At 45.9% G+C, this 20,048-nt stretch overlaps 1 long non-coding RNA gene across 2 annotated transcripts; it reads right to left on the minus strand.

The window, feature by feature from the left end:
• Positions 1–2,857: 2,857 nt before the first annotated feature.
• Positions 2,858–9,568, minus strand: LOC123029706. Of its 2 annotated transcripts, none has more exons than XR_006415973.1 (4): positions 9,436–9,568; positions 7,513–7,560; positions 7,030–7,245; positions 2,858–6,316 (listed from the first exon to the last, which is right to left on the minus strand). It is a non-coding gene; the product is annotated as an uncharacterized LOC123029706 (long non-coding RNA). The 2 variants fall into 2 exon arrangements; XR_006415972.1 differs by having other exon boundaries at positions 7,030–7,288.
• Between the last annotated feature and the right edge of the window lie 10,480 nt (positions 9,569–20,048).

Below are 20,048 nucleotides of genomic sequence, written 5' to 3' on the forward strand. Positions count from 1 at the left end.
ATAATTTAATCCTTGAAATCTAAACCCTTTTCAATACCTCATAATGGTGAATCTGGCAGCCACAATTCAATGAGTAAATAACAACTTGTTCTTCAGATTGCTAGCTTCTCCCAGAAAGCGATTCCACAAGGCTAGAGAATGGGTGAGTTTGGAATATGTTGATTTATAATTAAATCCTTCCCAAATATTTCTGCTACTCAAATATCTGAACGTCTTTCAGTCCCATCAAATATGTCAGTACATTCCTGATTTCTGCACCACTGGGGAGATTGGATGGGTTCCTTGGAGGCAGGGTACCAGCCATGAACAATTTTAAAGGACATATTTCTAGTGTGCGTTAAATTGTTTCACAGGGTGGCTTATTCCTTAACTCTTGCCAGTCACTTTGTCCACTTTGAATTTCAAATTCATTTCTGACTGCGGGTTGTTTAACAAGAGCAACAACAAAATGACTTTGACCACTTACATTACACTTAAATGCTGAAATTAAGGAAGCTTGGGGTAGCTAGCAGGGATTACTGTAGGAGGGGAGCCTGATGTGGAAGCAAACATGATTGATGCACTCCTAGGGTTGGAAATTGTTCAGACACACCCTCCTCGTTAATTCTAAGTGCATGTTTTTCACCCATGCTTCTGAGTAGTAGATCTTGGGGTTCTGAAAATCCAGAAATTGCTCCTTTCTATCTGTCTATTTATGCTTTAACTTCTTTCCCCATGTCTACACAATTGTGTCCTTACCTTCCTGACAGTTGTTCCACATTTTCATATGACTCAGACTAAAACCTTGGTGCCACATGTTTTACTTTCCCTTTTAGTAAAATGTGATGGTGGTGGTATAATCCATTTGAGGCTTAGGCAAGACAGTCTGGGCTTATTTATTATGACTGTGTCTCACTGCTCCTCCAGTAACTCATTACTTTCCTTCATAGGAAGACAGGAAGCTGATACTGTTTTGGATTCTTGGTCCATTTGGACTATTGGTCCATCTACCCTAGTATTGCCAACACGGACTGGCAGCAGCTCTTCAGTGTTTCAGTCAGTTTTTCCAGTCCTACCTGGAAATGTCAGAGACTCAAGCTGGGATTCTTGGGTTTATTCTATCATGAATGATTGTTAGGTCATCCAAACTTGGACAGCACGAACCATGATTGTTGGGTCATCCAAACTCGGACAACACGAACCCTAGAACAAGAGAACCACCTGGGAAGAGCAGCCCTAACCCTGGAGAAAAATTGACCTCCTCCATCCAGAGTATGTGAGGGTGCTCTGTCCTGAGAGATACTCTATCCATGTGTTATTACATAGTATTTTTGAAATCCTGTCCTTTTCTTTAGGGACATCAGAAAGGGGATGGATAGCAACAGCATCTACAAGAGATTGTGTGCTGGTTTCCTTTTTTAAGGCATGACATGGACATCCTTCGCAGAAGGCAGAGTTATTTTCTCCTACGTTTCAGTGCTGACGTTCCTCAGGTGAATGGTAGCTGCTTAGGAAGTTGTGTGCTGAATGCTTTTTCATTTAACAAACTTTTTTGATGTGGATGCATCCTCGGTAGCTTAGTGTAAATACAGTTGTGAAACACAACAGCCGGGTTCACACGTCTTGAGAAGCAGCTTTGTGTGGTTTGCACAGAGCATGGTTTTTCATGCGGATATATCTGAGAGATGATTAACTATTTTTTGTGCTAACCTGGTTTCTACCCTTCTCACACAGTCATCCTGCTGCTGGCAAGGATCCCATCAGCCACCACATGTGAATTTCAATCCCACGTGGGATGGATGGAGAAGCTCCTGTTGCAGCGGCTGCTCTTTCTAGGGGACTCCGTGCTAGCTGTGTACCAGAACCATGGAAACCACAATGCTGGGTTCAGATGATCAGAGAAACCATGGATGCCATAGAACAGACCTTTGTTTCTTACCATGGTTACTACAAACCAAACATACTATGTTGAAATACCATGACTGGTCTAGGCGACATGACGGATTTATTTATTCATTTATTTAGAGGACTTCTATGCCACCCCATCGCCGAAGCCTCGGGGCAGCTCACAATCATAAATAAATAACATAATATAAAACAATACAATTTAGCAGGATAAAGTAAAATTTAAGTCGCTCTGGCCAAAGAATAAAATAAATAAATAATATTAACGAATCCTCTACGCAAGAAACCACCACACCTTCCCTTTGTCGTGTGAACCCGCCTGATCAGCTCTGTGAAGATCGAAGGATGTGAGAGGATACTGGCAAGCTTTCTGGGGTCTAGTCATATGCCAAAAACGTCATTGGTGCAAAAAAAGACAAAGAAACAAACCGAAAACCAGTGGTGGTCATACATACATTCATCTGCCCAAGGAATATACTGTTGCTTCTTCATCTGAAGATGCTCTTTTTATATGGGAGGCCGAGAGAACTAAACTCCAGAGGCTGGGAACTACTCCAAAGTTTCTGAGTAGTTCTTCATCTGGCTTCTTGGACATGCACGTGGCAGGGATGTCGTGAACGGAGCTGGCTGGAGCCGGGGGTCAGACTAGATGGCCTGAGAAGCCTCTTCTGACTCGCTCTGTTTCTATGTCTCAATGTTTCTAATATCACTCATATGTTTTGTGACAAACTGCTTTGGAAATGGAGGGGGGTTTCAAAGACAATTTCTAAAATGACATGGAGATCTGTCCTCCAAAGAAGAAAGAAGTATATATATTTTAAAAAAATTGAGCAAGTTCAACATGATGGTCTGAAAAATTAACTTCATCATTAGGGTCTGAAAAATTTACTTCTCTCACATCGTCCATTTCCTGATTTATTGTCCTCTAATGTAGGAATTAATGAAAGTCTGAGATTAGTTAAAAATGAGCAACATAAGCAATTTTGTTTGCTTAATAAAGCTCATTTTGCGATCATTACAATTTGCTCTATACTTTTAATTTCACATCTATGGGATGGGTGGGTGTGCATTTTTGAGTTTTGGCGGGTTTTTGTTTTTTGGCTTTTTGATATGAAGTGAATTTCACTCCTGAATCTCTTTTGCAGGAGTCTTTCTTCATATGCCCTGAGGCAACTACGGAAGAAATTGTTGGAGATATCAGAGAGAACACCACCAAATAAAACACATTCATACTTTTCCCATATTAAAAAGTACATTTTATCATAATGTCTAATTATTCTTATTGCTTTACTGCATATCATTACTTGCATTGGACCATAAAACCTAGACTAATAACACTAATTTGTCTTACATTATAGATTGCTCTATTAACTTTAACAAATCGGTTCACCACAAGCCCTGATTGATAGGTACACTGTTCTCAGACTCATTTCCCTTCTTATAAACAGTTATCCCCATAGAATATTCTCTCTCTCACTCCCTCTGTCCTGCATTGGTGAAGCAAGTCCTGCACTGAATTCCTAAAAATCTACAAGGTTGCAATGCCTATGCAACCTCCAGTTGCAGGATTTTGTGCCGGTATAGCTGTTGAATATCCCCTGGTATGCACGCAGCGATGTAGAAAGGCTTGGGATGAGTCCATGCAGCTAATCCTCCCAATCACACGGTCAAGCATTTCCTGGACAATGCAAGCCTGTATGTAGCATGTGTGGCTTACATGTTTGATCCACGAAGTAAAGAAACATGCACGTTCCCCGTGTATAGAAAACTAGCACGTCAGCAACCTTCCTAGTCACTAGCATTCTATTTTTCTATGTGAGCTCTTGCCCTAAGCCATTCCAAGAAGGACAGTTGCTGGAATGAATTGCAGGAGACAAGAAGAGGAGGTTGCAACAGGAAAATTCCCTGGGGAAGGGGTTGTTTGGTCCCCTTCTCTCTCCTAGAACCCTGTGCCTTTCCCCTCTTTTGCACAAGGAAGGGTGCATTCACCCCTTGATAGCTGAGGAAGAGAAGGAGTTGCAACCACTTGTGCTCCTCCAGATGGTACGGCCTACAAATCCTTTCAGTTCGAGCCAGCACAGCCAATGCTGAAGGACGATAGGAGTTGTAGGTCAAACACCTGGAGGGCCACAAATTGGTCCTTGAAAAGTCTGCTGAGCAGAGCTTCCCAGTGGGCAGTGTGGACCTCCCAAATCTTGTGTTGGTGGGTAGTGGATCAGAGCACACATCCTATGGATGGAGCTAGACTAAGTCTGCAAGGCTGGATTAACCCCATGAAATTCAAAGGGAACCATTTCTGAGTACACTTGTACACTATTTACTGCAAGTGAGTCATACTTTAAAGTGGGACAAACTTAGTCGAGCCCTTGTTTATTCTTGGAAGTGTAACGCATGCTTGCAGAACTCTGAAAAATTAGAATATCTAAATAGCAAATTGTGTCAAGTGCTTTTCCTTTCAGTAGGCAGTCAAAGAGCTGGTGCAGACGTCATTTTTGCTGCAGTGATCTATGACCCCTGATTTCTGTGGAGAGTGCTTCCAGAGTTTTATTGCAAAGGTATATGTGTTATCATTCAGGGAAAATGCAGAGACCTTCCCTGTCTGTCTCTTCAGCAGCAGCTGTAGGCGCAGGTCGAGGTGCCAAGACGATGGCTTGACGATGCTGCGAATCCCTGCTTTGCAATATTGCCAGAGATGGGGAAATCATCATTGGATGGCCTTCCCCATGGTAAAAACCGTGGTCTAAAGCAATCCTAGAGTTTACCCACGGGAAGGCATGGGAAAGATGGGAAGGGAGGACAGGAAAACAAAAGACGCAAGTCCAGGTATCCTTATTTAGGTCTCAGTCCAGTTTGGGATGAGCATGAAGGGATTGTGGTACATGGAGAGCTTCCAGAGCCACGGATGAAAAACCATCCTGTCTTTTGCACAGTGATTTCCCCCCTTCCTTTAAAAAACAAAACAAAAACAAAACAGGCGGAAGAGCCATGTGAACAGGATAGGCTTGGAAATAGAAAATGACAAGACTGAGTCCAAACAAGCTATTTTGTGTTTGGGGTGGGGCTATGCAGGTTTAAAGCCTCAGCCCAAAGCACCAACGATCCCAAGAGATTTGGAAGAAAGATTCAAGGGGGAAAAGAGGGTCACTGCAGGTAGGTGGGATGGATGAACGTATGTCAGTGGAACCGGCAAGGTTTGGGCTCCATAACTGGGTGGACACAGAGACCCTTTTCGGGCTAAACATGCGTAGGATTGCCTCTTCAGAGGCAGTCGTCTGAAATGCATCATTCTCCCCCGTTCTACGCCGGTGCGACGCTGGTGAATAAAGCCGGATGCAAGTCGCCTCTTCCACAGTTATTAAGGGACCCGACCCCATCATGGAGATAATATTTCTTTTTCTGTTTGTTTTCTGGGTTCAGGATTGAGCTGTCAAATGACTCATTTAAATGCCAAATCGAGAGATGGCTGGACTTTCCGCACACCACATGCAATTGGTGATTCTAAGCGGATGCTTCCCCGAACCAAAGAGGCGCTCGCCTCTATAATTAAAAGGGAAGTGCTTTTGTCAAAAAGCCCTATTTTTCTGAGGATATAAACATCTTACATTATTTTCTGGACACACGCCTTCTTTCTGTTAGAAAAACTGCGTGACTTATGAAGTTGTTGTTTTCGCTGTGATTTTATACACAATGGAAGGGTGAAGGAAAGGTCAGCAATAACTCCGTTGTTGCATTTTCACTGGAAAGCAAAAAAGCCAACATCCTATTGATCAATAAAATGGAAAAAAGCAAAACTATTAGCTTTTAACTTGATCTTCTCTGACCTTTACCCTGCCATGTTGGTTTTATTCTTAAATGTTATGGCTTCTGTTTTAAAGGTTTGTCCATTTAGTCTTTTATTTAATTAACACATGATCTTCTTTGCCAGCTCTAATGCAAAAACAAGAAATTCACTTTTATCCCCTCGTTGAACTGTTCCCCAGCTTGCGATGCATGCCGCGTGCTTGATAACAGCTGCTACAAATTGTAAGCGTTCTGAAGGAATCCGGGCGCTTGACAGGAGGTTGTGTGAGCGGCGGTTGCTGAACGCTGCTTACCGGAGTTTTGGGCGCACCAACCTGTTTCGAAGACCCTTAGCGGTTATTGCTTCAAGAGCTGCATCGCCCACCTGTCTGGCACATGTCGCACATTGAAAGTTATCATGAGAAATGGTCGTATGGATAGGCTTCAGCCCGTGTGGTATCTCCACATTCCGGGGTTGAGTTGGGGTTGTTGATGCAACTGCGATGTGATGATCAGATGGGAATCCGGCTCTCGTGTGTCCACTGGACCTCCTTCCCATCTGCATCTCTGGCCAGGAAGCAAGCCGAGCTGAGATCGAGTCTGCGGACACTAGCACATGCTGGGGGCTTCTTTGCGCAAAGCACATAATTCTCTGCACAAAGTACACAAAACGTACAAGTCATGCGCGTGGAAGCAAAACCCTGCTTTGTTCATTTATGCATTATACTTCTACACCATCCTAATAGCGCAGAGGCTCTCTGGGTGATTCACAGATGAAAAAACCCCCATAAGGAACTTACAGTTTATTTAAGGAACACAATAAAGAATACAACTGATACAATGGCACCACCACCACCACCTTCATCTTCGTTCCACTTCTGTACTGCACCCATAGCCCATAGAACCTTCTGGGTGGTTTACATTTCCAATGATAAAAGCAAACATACATTTCCAAATCCATTGGCATTCCACATACATTTTACAATAAATCAATAACCTACAGCAACCATTGTCAGGGTGAATACTGCACAGCATGATTAGTAATAAATGCAGCATTAAAACTAACACTTATCTATTAAAATATCTGGAAAATAAAAAGCTTTTCACAGTGCTGAAAAGAAAGCAAAATGGCACCAGGCATACCTCTCTAGGGTGCATGTTCCAAAAAAATGGGGTGCCATTACTGAAAAGGCCCTTCTCCTGGTCAGTACCCCCTCTACTTCTTTTGGGGAGGTTCCCTGAGAAGAACCTCCATGCATGGTCTTAGAGGATGGGACAAGATGTTTCTTCAGGTAACCTGGCCCCAAGCCATTTAGGGCACTAAGTGTTAGAACCAGCCTGGTCTGAATTGGGCCTGGACCTTACCTGGCAGCCATTGCAGCTGAAAGAGGACTGGTGTGATGTGAAGGGTCTTCTCCTGGATTGGCTTCCTGCCGGACACCCACGCAAATGTTTAGCATGAGGTTGACTTCGGGAAGAGAGAAAGTGGGCTGATATCCAAGGAACTTAGCCGAGGAAATCTGATGGATTCCCATTCCGAAACCAGATCGCTTCCATATCCCTACCTGAAATGCATTTTGTCTGAAAGCAGCCAAAGTGATGATCCATGGTGAACAACCTGTAGCTTATAACCGAACAACAAAGCATGCTTAACAAACCAGGTCTGTTCAGAGACCATGATCAACAATAGCAAGAACCCGCAGTGCAATGGCAACGCAAATTCAACCCACATTCAACCTGAGTGTGTGTTATCATATGTCCGAACCCAGCCATTGTAAGTTGCCTTTTCTGCCTTCCCACTCTTGAATATATCTAAGATCACACTTGGTTATGAATCTTGTTTCTCACCTCCACTGAATCTTCTTTGCTCCCTTCACTGAACCCTGAATGAGTATGCTGTAAAACAAGCCAGAAGTGGAATAAATGAGTTTTAAATATCAACAAAATACATGGTGTAGTCCCTCTCAGACTGGTTCTCCACAAGCATTTCTGCAAGTCACTTGGACACCACCATGGTCTCCTTCAAAGCAAGGCAAAGGAGGGGCATTGCTCCTCTGGGTGTCAGCTGGGTGGGATTAATATCTGAAGGACTGAGAAAGGAAGACGTGGACATTCCTTCTCCTGGAATCTCGCACCTGCCCAGCTTTTCCATGCGTTATCCAAGTTCTAATCCCTCGTGGCCAACCCAACCAACGCTTGGGGGAGCTGCCTGGGCACTGGGCCATTTATTTATTTAACCCGTCCCCTTGCAGTCCAAAACTGGTCCTCAAGGTGGACGGTGATAAAACTCAGCGAAAACAGACCATAGAAACCAATACATTAAACTACGATTAAACGTGAACCACAACAAAGGAAAAGGTAGGCATTGCACAATTCAAAAACTTCTGGCATCAAGAGCGAAGTGTCGTGCCGATTGTTTTATATACTGCCCCATTCCCAGAGGCTCCGGGTAGTTGACAGCACCTTACGACCAAGAACTCAAATTTTGATTGGGAACAGCATATTAAAGAAAACTAATTTGGGAAGGCCTGTCGTATTTATTTAGCACTATGTATAGTAGATGCTGAGACTGCCATCTTTGCCTGCTGATGGAAGGACAGCAGAGAGGGTGTCAACATTTGGACCCGCAGTCTCTGGATCAGGGTCCTTTCTCCCCTAAATGGCCTGATGCTCTCCTTTACAGAGAGCAGTCCTCTGTTTGAAAGGCTGGCCAGTCCAGGCCAGTTCAAGAGCCTCAGGAAGAATAAAGGAAGGCACTGAAATTGCCCATGAATACCCAGACGATGGCGGGTTCAGTCTTCTTGACTAAGCTGAGATGAATTGTGGCAATAGATAAATCATTTATTTATTTATTTATTTATTTAAAATGTGTGTATCCCACCTTTTACAAATTTCCACTTATACTTACATATTTGCGTATGCAAATACAATGCAATTTGCTGCCTGTTTCTGTCCTATTTTTTTTTTTTTTGGTCCTGCAGTTCCTCTATTTTGAGATGGGTAAATGACCACCATAACGAATCTTAGTCATACAACTAGAAGGGACAAAGCAAGCTGTTGGGTTTTTACACCAAATTTATATTTTTAAAATTTGTTTTTATGTGGTCTGGCTATTTTGGAAGCTGCTTCATGCAGGGTTTTTCCTTGAAAATTGGAGAATAAATAAATACCTCATCCATCAATAAGCAAACAGATGTTCACTGAAATTTAAGTGTACCTGACCTCAAACACAACTCTTCATTCATTGCATTAATTAATCTTTATTGAAAATAAATTGACAATGCATACACAAATGGAGTTACAAGACTAGGAAATGCTTCACACTGAAATCAGTGGTTCTGAAAAGTGCTTTATTCTGGCTTGATTACACCCCAAGTAAGTAAATAAATCATTAATTCTATATGCAAGGATAAATTAAAAGTATAAATGCATATTTTAAAACGGGGAACCATAAATCTGTGTGAATATGAAACATCTCTATGGGTTTATAGATATGTGAGCCTTCCAAAGGGGATCATTGTTAAGACCAGTAATGTTATGCTACCTTCCAAGATCAATGAATCAGTTTTATCTTTGGTTGCACCATTTTTATTACGTCTATGCATGCATTGAATAAACATTCACACAATTAGCCAGGCATTATCCTGCGCATAAAGATTATATTAAGGGGCATGGCATTCTTGGTTTTTTATGGCACAAATAACTGTACATTTATTCTGTTTATTAAATTATTAGGGATCTATCTGAATTAAACGACCTGTTAATGCTCACCTTTGGACATTGTTCTGTTTGTAGAGCTTTATCATCTTACTACTGGTTTAGCTGAATGGCTCCAATTTTTCTTTGTTTGTGTTTTCAGACTGAGAGCCGTGGCTTCTGTGATGCCTTGAATATCAAGCTGTAAAAATCCCTTTACCAATCGTAAATGCATAAATGCGATCATGCATACCTTTTTGAGTTATGAGGTGGTTGCAGCGTTGGCAGGCTGGCTTGATGCTTTCTTGACAGGTTAGGTTAAAGGATTAAGTCTAGTCTGTCTTCACTTTGCCCTGGTTCTGACACACTCTAAAAACAGTCCTTGGCTGACTGTGTGTGTCGCTTGACCTCTGCATCTCTTCGGCGTGACAACACTTTCCTTTCTGCTCTCGAGAGGTCAAACCAGATAACTTGTTGAGCTGCCCAGATACTTTCTTATCAGTGGCTTTTTCTTCCTGGCATCGCACATCGAAATAAACACACGGAACGCTGGACGAAAAATAAAGAAATAAATGCAAGGCATGATCCAGCCAAAGTTGGGCACTTGGATTTTTGGGGCAGAGTGTTAAGTAGAATGCTTGTTTGCAGCTGACTCTGCAAGGAGCGGATGGAGGCTTTCTCGGCCAAGGCTTCCATTGCTCTTCACTCTGGGCCCACGAGCTGCCTTGGCCGGTAGTGCTTCCACGGCCTCTGGGCCTGGCGAAGGAAAACATGGCTCCTGGAAGGTTGTTTCGTCCCCCGAACTGACTTGGAGAATGAAGGAGGGTCCGTTTTAGGCTTCATCCCAGCCGCCATGGGCCATGGTTGGGGATGATGGGCATTGCACTTCAAAACATCTGGAGGATACCAGGATACCTCCCTTGGAAAACAGAATGTTCTTACAGCCCTCCTAAAAGTAATCAGAGAATAGGGTATTCTGATCTCTAATTGGGGGCTGCTACAGAAAAGACTCTGTAAACACCACCGAGGAGCAAAGATCATGCTAGCTGGGGGTGATGACATCTGTTGGTCTCACACATCTGGAGTGTGTCTGTTTTGGGTGGCCACTGGTGGCCCAGGCAGTGGGAGCCTGTGGTACTTCTGGGGAGGGGCAGGCAGGCAAGAGGAGCTGGGTGCTGCATGGAATCCAGCCCACATCCCTTCCTGCTCCCCCGGGAATAAGGCACTTCCCGTTCTCCACCCAGTAAGCTAAAGACAAACCCACCCCAGGAGCTAGGAAGCTGCAAATGGACCTTAATGCAAGCCGAAGCGGGTGCAAGAGCAGGAATGGAAGATGAGGCGAAGGAGGATGGTACAAGGGCCACCTTAACTCATTAGTGTCCTAAGTGTTCTGCAAAAGAAGTCCTAGAGAATTGACTCCCCTCACTCCTGCTGAAAGAAGCCAGTGTAGCCCAAATCAAGACCTCGATTAGTTTCAGCCAGAGAATTAAACTCCGCTTTGCTGATGCCGTTTTAATCCGGGGGAGAAGTACTACTGCTCCTGAGACATAACCAGCTGCGGCCTGCATTGCAGTGGTAGGGATGGCCGTCTCTCCCTCGCCCTTTTCTGCATTGTGCCCCTGTGGGAGGGGAACGGGATTTGGGCTGGCATGGCTGGCTGGCAGAGCCTTCTCGGATCCCCACGGTGTGCCTCTCCCCAGTGGTGTGGAGGAGAGAGGCCGTCCCCCTCAGGAGAGGTCTTCTCCCCACCACACCTGCTGCTGGGGCAAGCTGGGCCGGGTGAGCATGACTGGGGTCCACTGGAGGGTAAGCTGGCCAACGGGTTCCCTGCCTTGCCATCCCAGGCTGGCACCATGAGACCTTTCAGCACTCCATGGTGGCACGGAGTGGTCTTGGAACTAGATTCCTTGACAGCCAACTTTAGAGATGCTGGCTTGCTCCGGCATCGTGGGAGATGGTTTAATTTTTTCTTCCTGCCCTTCATACGGACAAGGCTGGTGCTGTGAAGCACAGCAAGGTCAACTTCCAGGCTCATCTGGGGCAATGCGCATGGGCAACCGCTGGAAGAAGACCTTTGAGGCACGAGCCATAGTTGCGGCAAACTGAAACGGGCTTGCCCTTTCAGATTCCAGGAAACGTGCAGCTCTCACGGAGAAGCTACGAAAAGGAGTTAAAAAGAGAGGGTTGGACCATTGAGGATGGGCCTGATTGTCTGCTGGACTCCTCCTGGGTCTACCTAGGCAGGTCCTACCAGGCCCCACCAAGGCATCATGGCAAATCACCAGGATGAGTCCGTGTTCCACCTGAACCCTCTACTAGGACATGCAAGAGAAATTAGAGGAAGCCAGACAAAGGGGAAGCTTCTGCCAACTCCGATGGAAAAGTTGGGTAATCTTGATCATTCCAGCCCAGCTGAGTACTGATCTCAGCTTCCTCCCTCGTCCATGCCCACTGGAAAATTTGATACAAGGGCTCAATCAATCAAGTTTTAATGAAAGGAAAATTAATTACAGTTGCCATCATTTTATGGGTGGAAAATTTGGGCCCAGTCAAACATGTTTGATTTTGTTACTGGATTAAAGACAATGCTAATAAAATGCATTGCTTATGTAATGCATTTGATTCTGTGCCACAAGGTATTATTAAAAATTAGCACTTGGAATATTAGTAGAGTTTAGTGAGGCTATTATAACTTGGAAATATAGAATAAAAGAGAGACAACCCCAAGTGATACATAATTATGGATTAGGAAGGGGTCCAATTAGAAGTGAAATCTTTTGTCTGAGGTCCACTGAAATGAATTGTCCCCCTTTGTCTTTAGGCTGAAGCCATACCCCATTGATTTTCCCAGTGGTGTAGCACTGGCTATTTTGCTTCTTGAAGAAGATTTCATAACCTGCCATTGCAAACTAGAAGTGATGGTTTTTGTTCTTCTTTTGGTATAGAAATTGAAATGCAATCGATTGCAGGAGTTTTGCTGGAAAAAAGACACTTCCTGCTTTGCAGACTCTTGCGCAAAACTGGCACCTGCTTTGGACTCCACACATGTTTTGTTGATGAGTGCTGGATCTAGCTGGCTGTCTTGCAGTATTAGATCAACTTCTGAACTGTGACATCTTTTGCCATGGCTCTGGAGATAACACGGGCTAAGATGAATTGGCCAGAGAGTAGGGTAGATAAGAGCAAAGCATTTAAAATGGGCATTGGTAGGAGAGCTTTCCCCAAGCTCCTAGCTTCCAATGTGCTAGGCAACAGTTCCCATCACCCTGAGACAGCATTGCCAATGATGGGATTGCAATCCAACACAGCTGGAGGGTATCAGGTTGTGAAAACCTGCTGTAAGATGTGGGTCCTGCTGTGTTGAAAGCAGCAAAGCATTTTGGCCACATTCGTGCGGGGCTGGGTGTGGTTTGGCCTGGTTCTGGAACGTCAAGTCGGCATAGCCGTCCACACGGCTTTCTGGCTCAACAGACTTCTTTCTGCTCCTCCAACCTGATTCCTCCTCCAGCTGTTTGGATTTCTGGTCCTTCCGCCCCAGCCAATGGTCTGGAATGCTGGCCATTCCCAGCCCTGGAGGAGCCGCAGGCCGGGGATGCTGGTCCACTTCTTGTGGTTTCCTGGAAGTTTGTTTTTTTGTTTTGTTTAGTCACAAAGTCGTGTCTGACCCATCGCGACCCCATGGACAACATTCCTCCAGGCTCTCCTGTCCCCCACCATTGCCTGGAGTCCACCCAAGCTCATACCCACTGCCTCAGGGACCCCATCCAGCCACCTCATCCTCTGCCGTCCCCTTCTCCTTTTGCCGTCAATCGTTCCCAGCATCAGGCTCTTCTCCCCTGAATTGCTCCTTCTCGTTCCTGGAAGTAGGGATGGACAAACAGGCCATGCTTGCGTTCTCCAAATTCTTCCCTGAAGTTCATTTGCCTCCTCTGTGTTCCTGTGCAATCACACACACATTTTTAAAAAAATATTCATCTCCCATTCAAGCACGTTGCATTCCCTCCCATAGGCTAAAATGTGGAAATGGCCATTTTTTGGCAGATTTGCACAAATCTGCATTTGAGCAAGGGTGTGCTTTCGAACATGAAGGCAAGTTTGGGAAACAACAGGTATTTCCTGACAATTGTGCTTATATTCTATGGGATGCATTTGCACTATTTGCAAACAGGAACATTCTTCTAGTAATGAAAGTCCTCTTTTGGCAGCAAAACTCCTTCAGAAGGCAGTCACAGAGCTGTTCCGACAATGTGCAACCAGGAGACAATATTGGGCCCACATTCTCCGATCATGGCAGGGGCAACAGGGAGACTCACCAGTCCTCTTCATATCCTCAGGACATCGGGGATGGCTGTAACTAAGTGGAGGGGCTCAGAGGTGCCCAGAGAAGGTGGGGGCCCCTGAGGCAATTGACAAAGTAAGGGACTGCCTGCTTGCCATGGGCTTGTGTCCCCTCTGCCACAGGGCTCACCAGAGCCCAAACACGTATGGATTTATGGCTGCGTCTTAGCTCCAGCGCTCCGTTTGAATCAGCTTCCCCATCACTCTGAGCCCTGGCCCCTAAATACGAACAATTCTTTGCACTGGGGGCTGAAACGCACTCCAGGTCAGTTACACAATGTGGCTTTCTCTGGCTGGGAGCCGGCTTGAGCCCCCTAATCCAGAGCAGGTCTGTGGGGGACAAAGGATCCATGCCCCAGCTCCCTCCTTGGGCCTCGCTCTGCTTGCTGGCTGTTTGGTCCTTTCTTAAAGTCACGCAAGGCCAAACCTCATGGCTGACGTTACACCTGGCCTCTAAAGCCTCTTGCTCTGGACTTGCGTCTGATTTTCGGGCAGTTTCGGTAGTCTAGGGGCCTCTTACCCATCATCCTGGAGGGTGGCACGCCAGCAGCATGCTGTCAAAAGTCAGACGCGAACCACGACAGAGAGTCAAAGGGGCTACACCTGATAGGAAAGCAAGCTGAAGCTGGCCTCTTGACCAGCCCCCGGATTTCAGCCTATTGATCCAAGACTGCCGCAGCGGCTACCCAATGCCAGCAGTGTAAGGGTGGCAGGGCCATGGGGGGGCGTGTGGCCCACCCTTGCCTTAGGGAAAGCCTCACCTAGAGAATTTGCCAGAGCAGGCAAGCTGTCAAGGGAAGATCAAATATATAGCTATGCAGTGCTTTTTCTGTAAGAAAAAAGGTGCCAGAACTCATGAAATTATTTACCTTTCGCACGTAGCCAATCACTGTACACACCCGCACACGTCAGTTGCGTAATGAAACATAACGGTCGCCGCTCGCAGTAAGCACTCAGTGCGCGACCACACGACCAATCGTAAGCTGAGCAGCACCACAAGCCGATCAGCGCCATCACAACCAGTGTGAAGTACGCATGCATCGGACTCGACACACAAGCAGCCCGCATGCACCATTTTAATGATTTTGCTGCCGACCTGCTACGCTCGACAGGGCAATTCAAATCCACGTGGACCAAACATCAACTTTTCAAAAGTTACTTTTACAACTTGGAAAATCTGTCAAAAAAAGGTGCTGGAACTCCGTTCTGGTGCATTCTATGACAAAAAAAGGCACTGTAGCTATGTATGTAATTTAAAGAATACGCAGATGCCCTGTGAGTTGTAGGTGTCTGCTGGGGAGGTCGGCTCATCTCATGCTTACTCAGGAGGTAGTCACATCGAAGTCAGTGGAACTTGCATCGGAATAAACTTGCATTTGAACAAATGCACACACTACACATGTGGTTAACCGTGTCAGATGTTCTCAAAAATTATTATTCAAAGGTTATGCAAAGATTTTCTTTTGCTTCGCAAATGATACCAGCGATTATTGGTACCCTTTAGAGATGGATTATGTTGGCAGAAATGAAGATGGACTGTGACAGTTTCCTGAATGAGTAAATTTGCCTCCTACAGACTAGATTCAAATTTGCTTCCTTTTTGTCCAGACCCACTGAACGGGGGGGGGGGGGGGGGGCTTTATACAGTTCAGGGCTAAACGGAAACACTTTGCTTCCTGTGATGACGAACGTGATTTTTGACAAGTTTCATTTTTATAAAGGCACCTAGAATCCACCTAGGGATCAAGAAGCCCCGCTCATTAGTACCTCAAAAAGACACAATTAACTTCCAATTAACCACTGAATACCTAAGACAAGCCATCTCGTAGGAATAAAATAAATCATATGCAAGTATTAAAATCTGTCACACATGATGAGTGCAAGTCTGATGCTCAGGGGGAGCAGGGGCAGAATTATTTGGTGTCCCAGACCTTAAACGGTGCATCTTGGGGGCTGCACTGCCAAGGCCGAGTCCCTCAGCCCCCATGCATGATGCCTGCTGCCTTCCCCGAGTCCCCAGATGTGCCTCAGAGCGGGGCGAAGAGCACAAGAAAGCCCTGCTGGATCAGAACCAGGCTCCATCCAGTCCAGAACGCTGCACACACAGCAGCAAGCAGGCTGCCCACAGGATGGCTAGGGAAGAATTTGTGCCGGGCCTCTGCCAGCCCGGACTCTCCAGCGACTGCTGTGTGCCAGCACATCATTCCTGTAATGGGGGGAACAGGTAGCCCACAAGGCTACTGGCCACGGAGAGCTTCCCGCTCCATGCCAGGGGGACCGAGAGGGCAGGATCCTGGGGCCAAGGACTTGTGCCAATCGCTACCGGTGTCCTGACATCCTCTCCCTTCATCCCCGGCATGTCATTTTGATGGCCAAATGAGCGTCTAGATAAAGATTGGGGCACGAAAAGTGGGCGCACCTTGTCCAGGGCATAAGATGCGTGGGAGCCTCTGAGTTTGGAGGCCCATGTGCGTTAAGGGCAACCTGAGCGTGCCCGAAAACCATTCCCATACAGCGATCCTATATCACCTTGCCTTGCTGGGCTCCTTCCTGGACGGAAGGGGACCGGAGAGGCGGCTTAGCATTGGCGGGTGCAAGACAGGCACTGTGGCACTCACAACATTGTCCACCACAACGTCCCCCCTGCTTCTCACCCCACAGCATCTGCTGTGGGTTCCCTCGAACTGGGGTGGCCTGATGATTCCTTTGGACGGTGTTGGGTTCCGTGCCGCTGTCCTAGCAGGGAATCCTTTTAGACTGCCACAGGGACCTGGCTGTTCATTCAAAGCTTCCCGAGCCACTCACATTGTTCTGAAGAGTGCACATGTGTGAGCATCAACGAGCAATCTGGCAATAGCAGATTGGTAACTTGCCGTTTTTGGATCAGGCGAAATTCAGAAAGAGGCATGCATTCTTAATGGACTTAAATGTGACATAAAACAGAGCACAGCTGTATACCTTAACCCAGATCGACAGACACGTACATTTACACAGCTTGCTTAAGTAGTCGGCTCCATCTTCCCGAGGACTCCAAGGACTGCTGTGACGAGGCAAACCAAACTGGTAGAAAGAAATTTGTTGTTCCCCGTGTGGCCTGCGAATCGTCCGTGAAAATCTCCATTCACTCATGTGGCACTTCCCAACCTTGCGCCCGCCATGTGCATTGTGTGACAGCTGCCATGGTTCCCAGTCAGCACGCCCATTCTCCATGCCAGCTGGGGCTGATGGGCATTGTATCCAACACATCAGGAGGGCATCGAAGTGTGTGTGTGTGTGTGTGTGTGTGTGGAACTGTCATAATGCAATACACATTGGAGCCAATGCTCACCTCTTCTTCTTCTTTGAGCCAGAGAGTTTGGCATTAATGGGGGACTTTTGGAAAAGGTTATGTGCATCTGAAAATGTACTTCCATGTGCACCAGTTCAGTTTTTGTTCTTAGCATATTCTAAAAAGAAAATGTTGAGGGATTCACTAGAGAGTTGAAGAAAGGGCTTACAAGGGAGTTTAAGTCTGGACAGAGAAAATGTTAAAGAACGGACATGGTCTCTCTGTCCAGCATTTGAGCGATGTTATAAGGTGTTCTTGTAGATGCAGGTGAGATGGCAATCAGGGAATGTAAATATTCTCCGTGCACCAACCAGAAAGGCGAATGCTCCTTGTGTTCCAAAACAGGAGCATAAATATCCTTGGTCACCTTAAAAGAGCAAAAGAAATGAGTCACCTCCGTAGTTAAACTGTTAACCATCCCGGAAAAGGAAGGCCTGCCAAAAGTGTAGCAAGTGTGACATTCCCTGTGGTTCTTTGGTGTTACCTCTTCCTGGTATTAACCTCTTGCATGTAGGAGAATAGTGTCCTGCTTGCATTTTTGTGTGGCAAGTGCTTTATTTTGTAAGGACCTCCTAACTAGAACCTGGAAGCTTGGAGTCCCATGGTAGGACTGTACTGAGCAGCCATTCACCCGAGTAGCCCAGGAAAGCACACTCAAGAGCAGAGCCCTTCCAAGGAAGTGGCATGGTTCGGAGGGGGACATGGAGATGGCGTGTGCGAAGGGGGATCATATTTTGGGGTGACAACATATATGCAGCCATGAGTCACCCTATACAGGAACTCTGAGAAAACTGTCCTTTGGGGATTTCTGGCCCTCGGGATGGTTGGATTTGCTTTCGGTCTGCTCGAGAACCAGTGAATGTTGCAGAAGATTCTGCAGATCATGAACTCATGGATAATATGTACCTCATGCCTATTGGACTTGGATGTCCTCTTTAATGAACCTAGACTTAATGTTCTAATAATGCATCCCAGAACATCTTAAAGTCCCCTTAATCAACGGCTAGCAGGCAAACAGGCAATTCCTTAGTTTTACAGCTTCTCCCAAGCAGCAGAGAGGGGCAGAGTTCATCTAGCCAGTGAGAAGCAGTGTGGCACAATGGTTAGAGTGTTGTACTGGGGACCCAGAAGATCTGGGTTCTAGTCCCCACGTGGCCATGAAGCTAGGACCAGTCAGGCCCTCTAAGCTCAACCTGCCTTGCAGGGTTGTTGTGAAGACAAAACGGAGATCTGCAAACCATGCTTGGTTCCTCACAAAAGGAAAAGGGGTGGGATTTAAATGCAATGTACTAATGGGAACAGCCTTTGGTGGAAACCTTTATGCATAGCAGCTGGGCTGAGCCAGCTTCGTGATGCGTCATGAGGATCCTGTTAAGAAAGTGACTGCTTTACTGCTCCCTGATTTGCTGAGAAAGTAGTCAAGCTGATCCTTGTACTTTCATAGCATTTGGCATTCCTGGGCACTGTCACTTTAAGAAATCCTGCCTTGGCAGAAGCAGGAAAAATGGCAGCTCAAAACCCTCTTGCCTAAAATCCCTCTAGGTCATATGAGGCCAAGCTGCAGTAGAAGCCCTGGGACCAGCAAATGCTAATTTAATTATGCACACGCATCCCAGCCCTGAACTAATTTCCGCAGGTATGAGTCATCATCTATCCAGGTGTAGCATTAGGGACTTCCCATTTTGGGGGAAAGGCTACAATTCCAAATAGCTGTAGGCTCAGTATTTCCTTGGTTGGTTTTCCCATTCCCACTCACCCTTTTCGACATCTGTGAGGACTCCGGCCAAGAATTGCTCCACTGGTTTTTCAGCCTTGTGGTGTCCTGGTCATGCCAGATCTGGCACCGACTGTGTTTTTGAAAACTCTGCTAAACCATCACAACAGTTCCAAGTTTCGAGCCCTCAGCAAGCTGGTTCACCCAATCGCTTCCATTTGTGACTGTAGGACCAGTAACTTACCGGGACCATGTTCCCAAAACCTCTTGGCCTCCCTCATTACCGCAGGGTTCCAAGCTAATTTTGTAAAGTGTAGAGAAAATTCCCAGATTCAGTAAGGAGACTCAAGCTGAGATCTGCTCCATTCATCCAAGAAAGTCCAGCTATAGACCTGATTGTGTCCATTGGCTCCTGAAAGCCCAGGGGGATCTGTTTAAGAGATATGGAGCATCATTTTTCTGCTTGGCAACTTCTTGTCTGGTTCCTCAAAGCTTAGCCACCTGGAGTCTTATCTTCCAAGGCAAAGGGCTTCCATATTCCCTGATTTTCAACCTACTCAAACCCAAGGACAGGCATCTTTGAGGGATCTATTCTGCTCCCAGCAGGGCTTTCATCCACAAATTGCATGTTTGGCACCCTCTTTTCATTGTCTCTTGTGGGAGTATGTTGCAGTACCATCCACGTTTGGACAGTGCTTGATAGAAAACGCAGCCATTTTCTGCACTCTGCTCCCAGGAATAAATATTTTATATTGTTAATTTGTTTTATATTTTGAATGTATTATATTTTAATTTTATGTTGTGAGCTGCCCCGAGGCTTCGGCAAATGGGGCGGCATAGAAATGTTTCAAATAGATAAATAAATAAATAAATAAATAAATAAATAAATAAATAAAATGCAGCTTGGCTTGGTCACTGAGCTGTCCATGTTATTTTCCAAGCTGCTTCAGGCAAAGCCAAACTCTGAAGAGTTTATCTTGGCAACAGGAAATTTCTCTGGCTTTATTGCAGAGACACTCTTTTCTCTCTTTTTAGCTGATCATGGATAATAACGGGACTGGAAACGGTGCATGTACAAGCTGTGGATTGTGTGTGTGTGAATTACAGTTCATCCCATTCTCCCATTTCCTTTGGGTATTGCAGTGGCCTGCCTGATTGTACCACCCAGTGTTAGGATAAGCCCCGTCTTTCATCCCAGCCTTTCAAGCTCCCCCCAGCCCTCCCCTTCCCTCCCCTCCGCAGTTAGGACCCCCAGCTTGGTTAGCCCTGGCTCTTTCCTCACCTCTCCACCCAGCAGCCCTGCCTGGG

Source organism: Varanus komodoensis, unplaced genomic scaffold (genome assembly GCF_004798865.1).
Source record: "Varanus komodoensis strain SLA01 unplaced genomic scaffold, ASM479886v1 scaffold40, whole genome shotgun sequence".
NCBI lineage: Eukaryota > Metazoa > Chordata > Lepidosauria > Squamata > Varanidae > Varanus > Varanus komodoensis.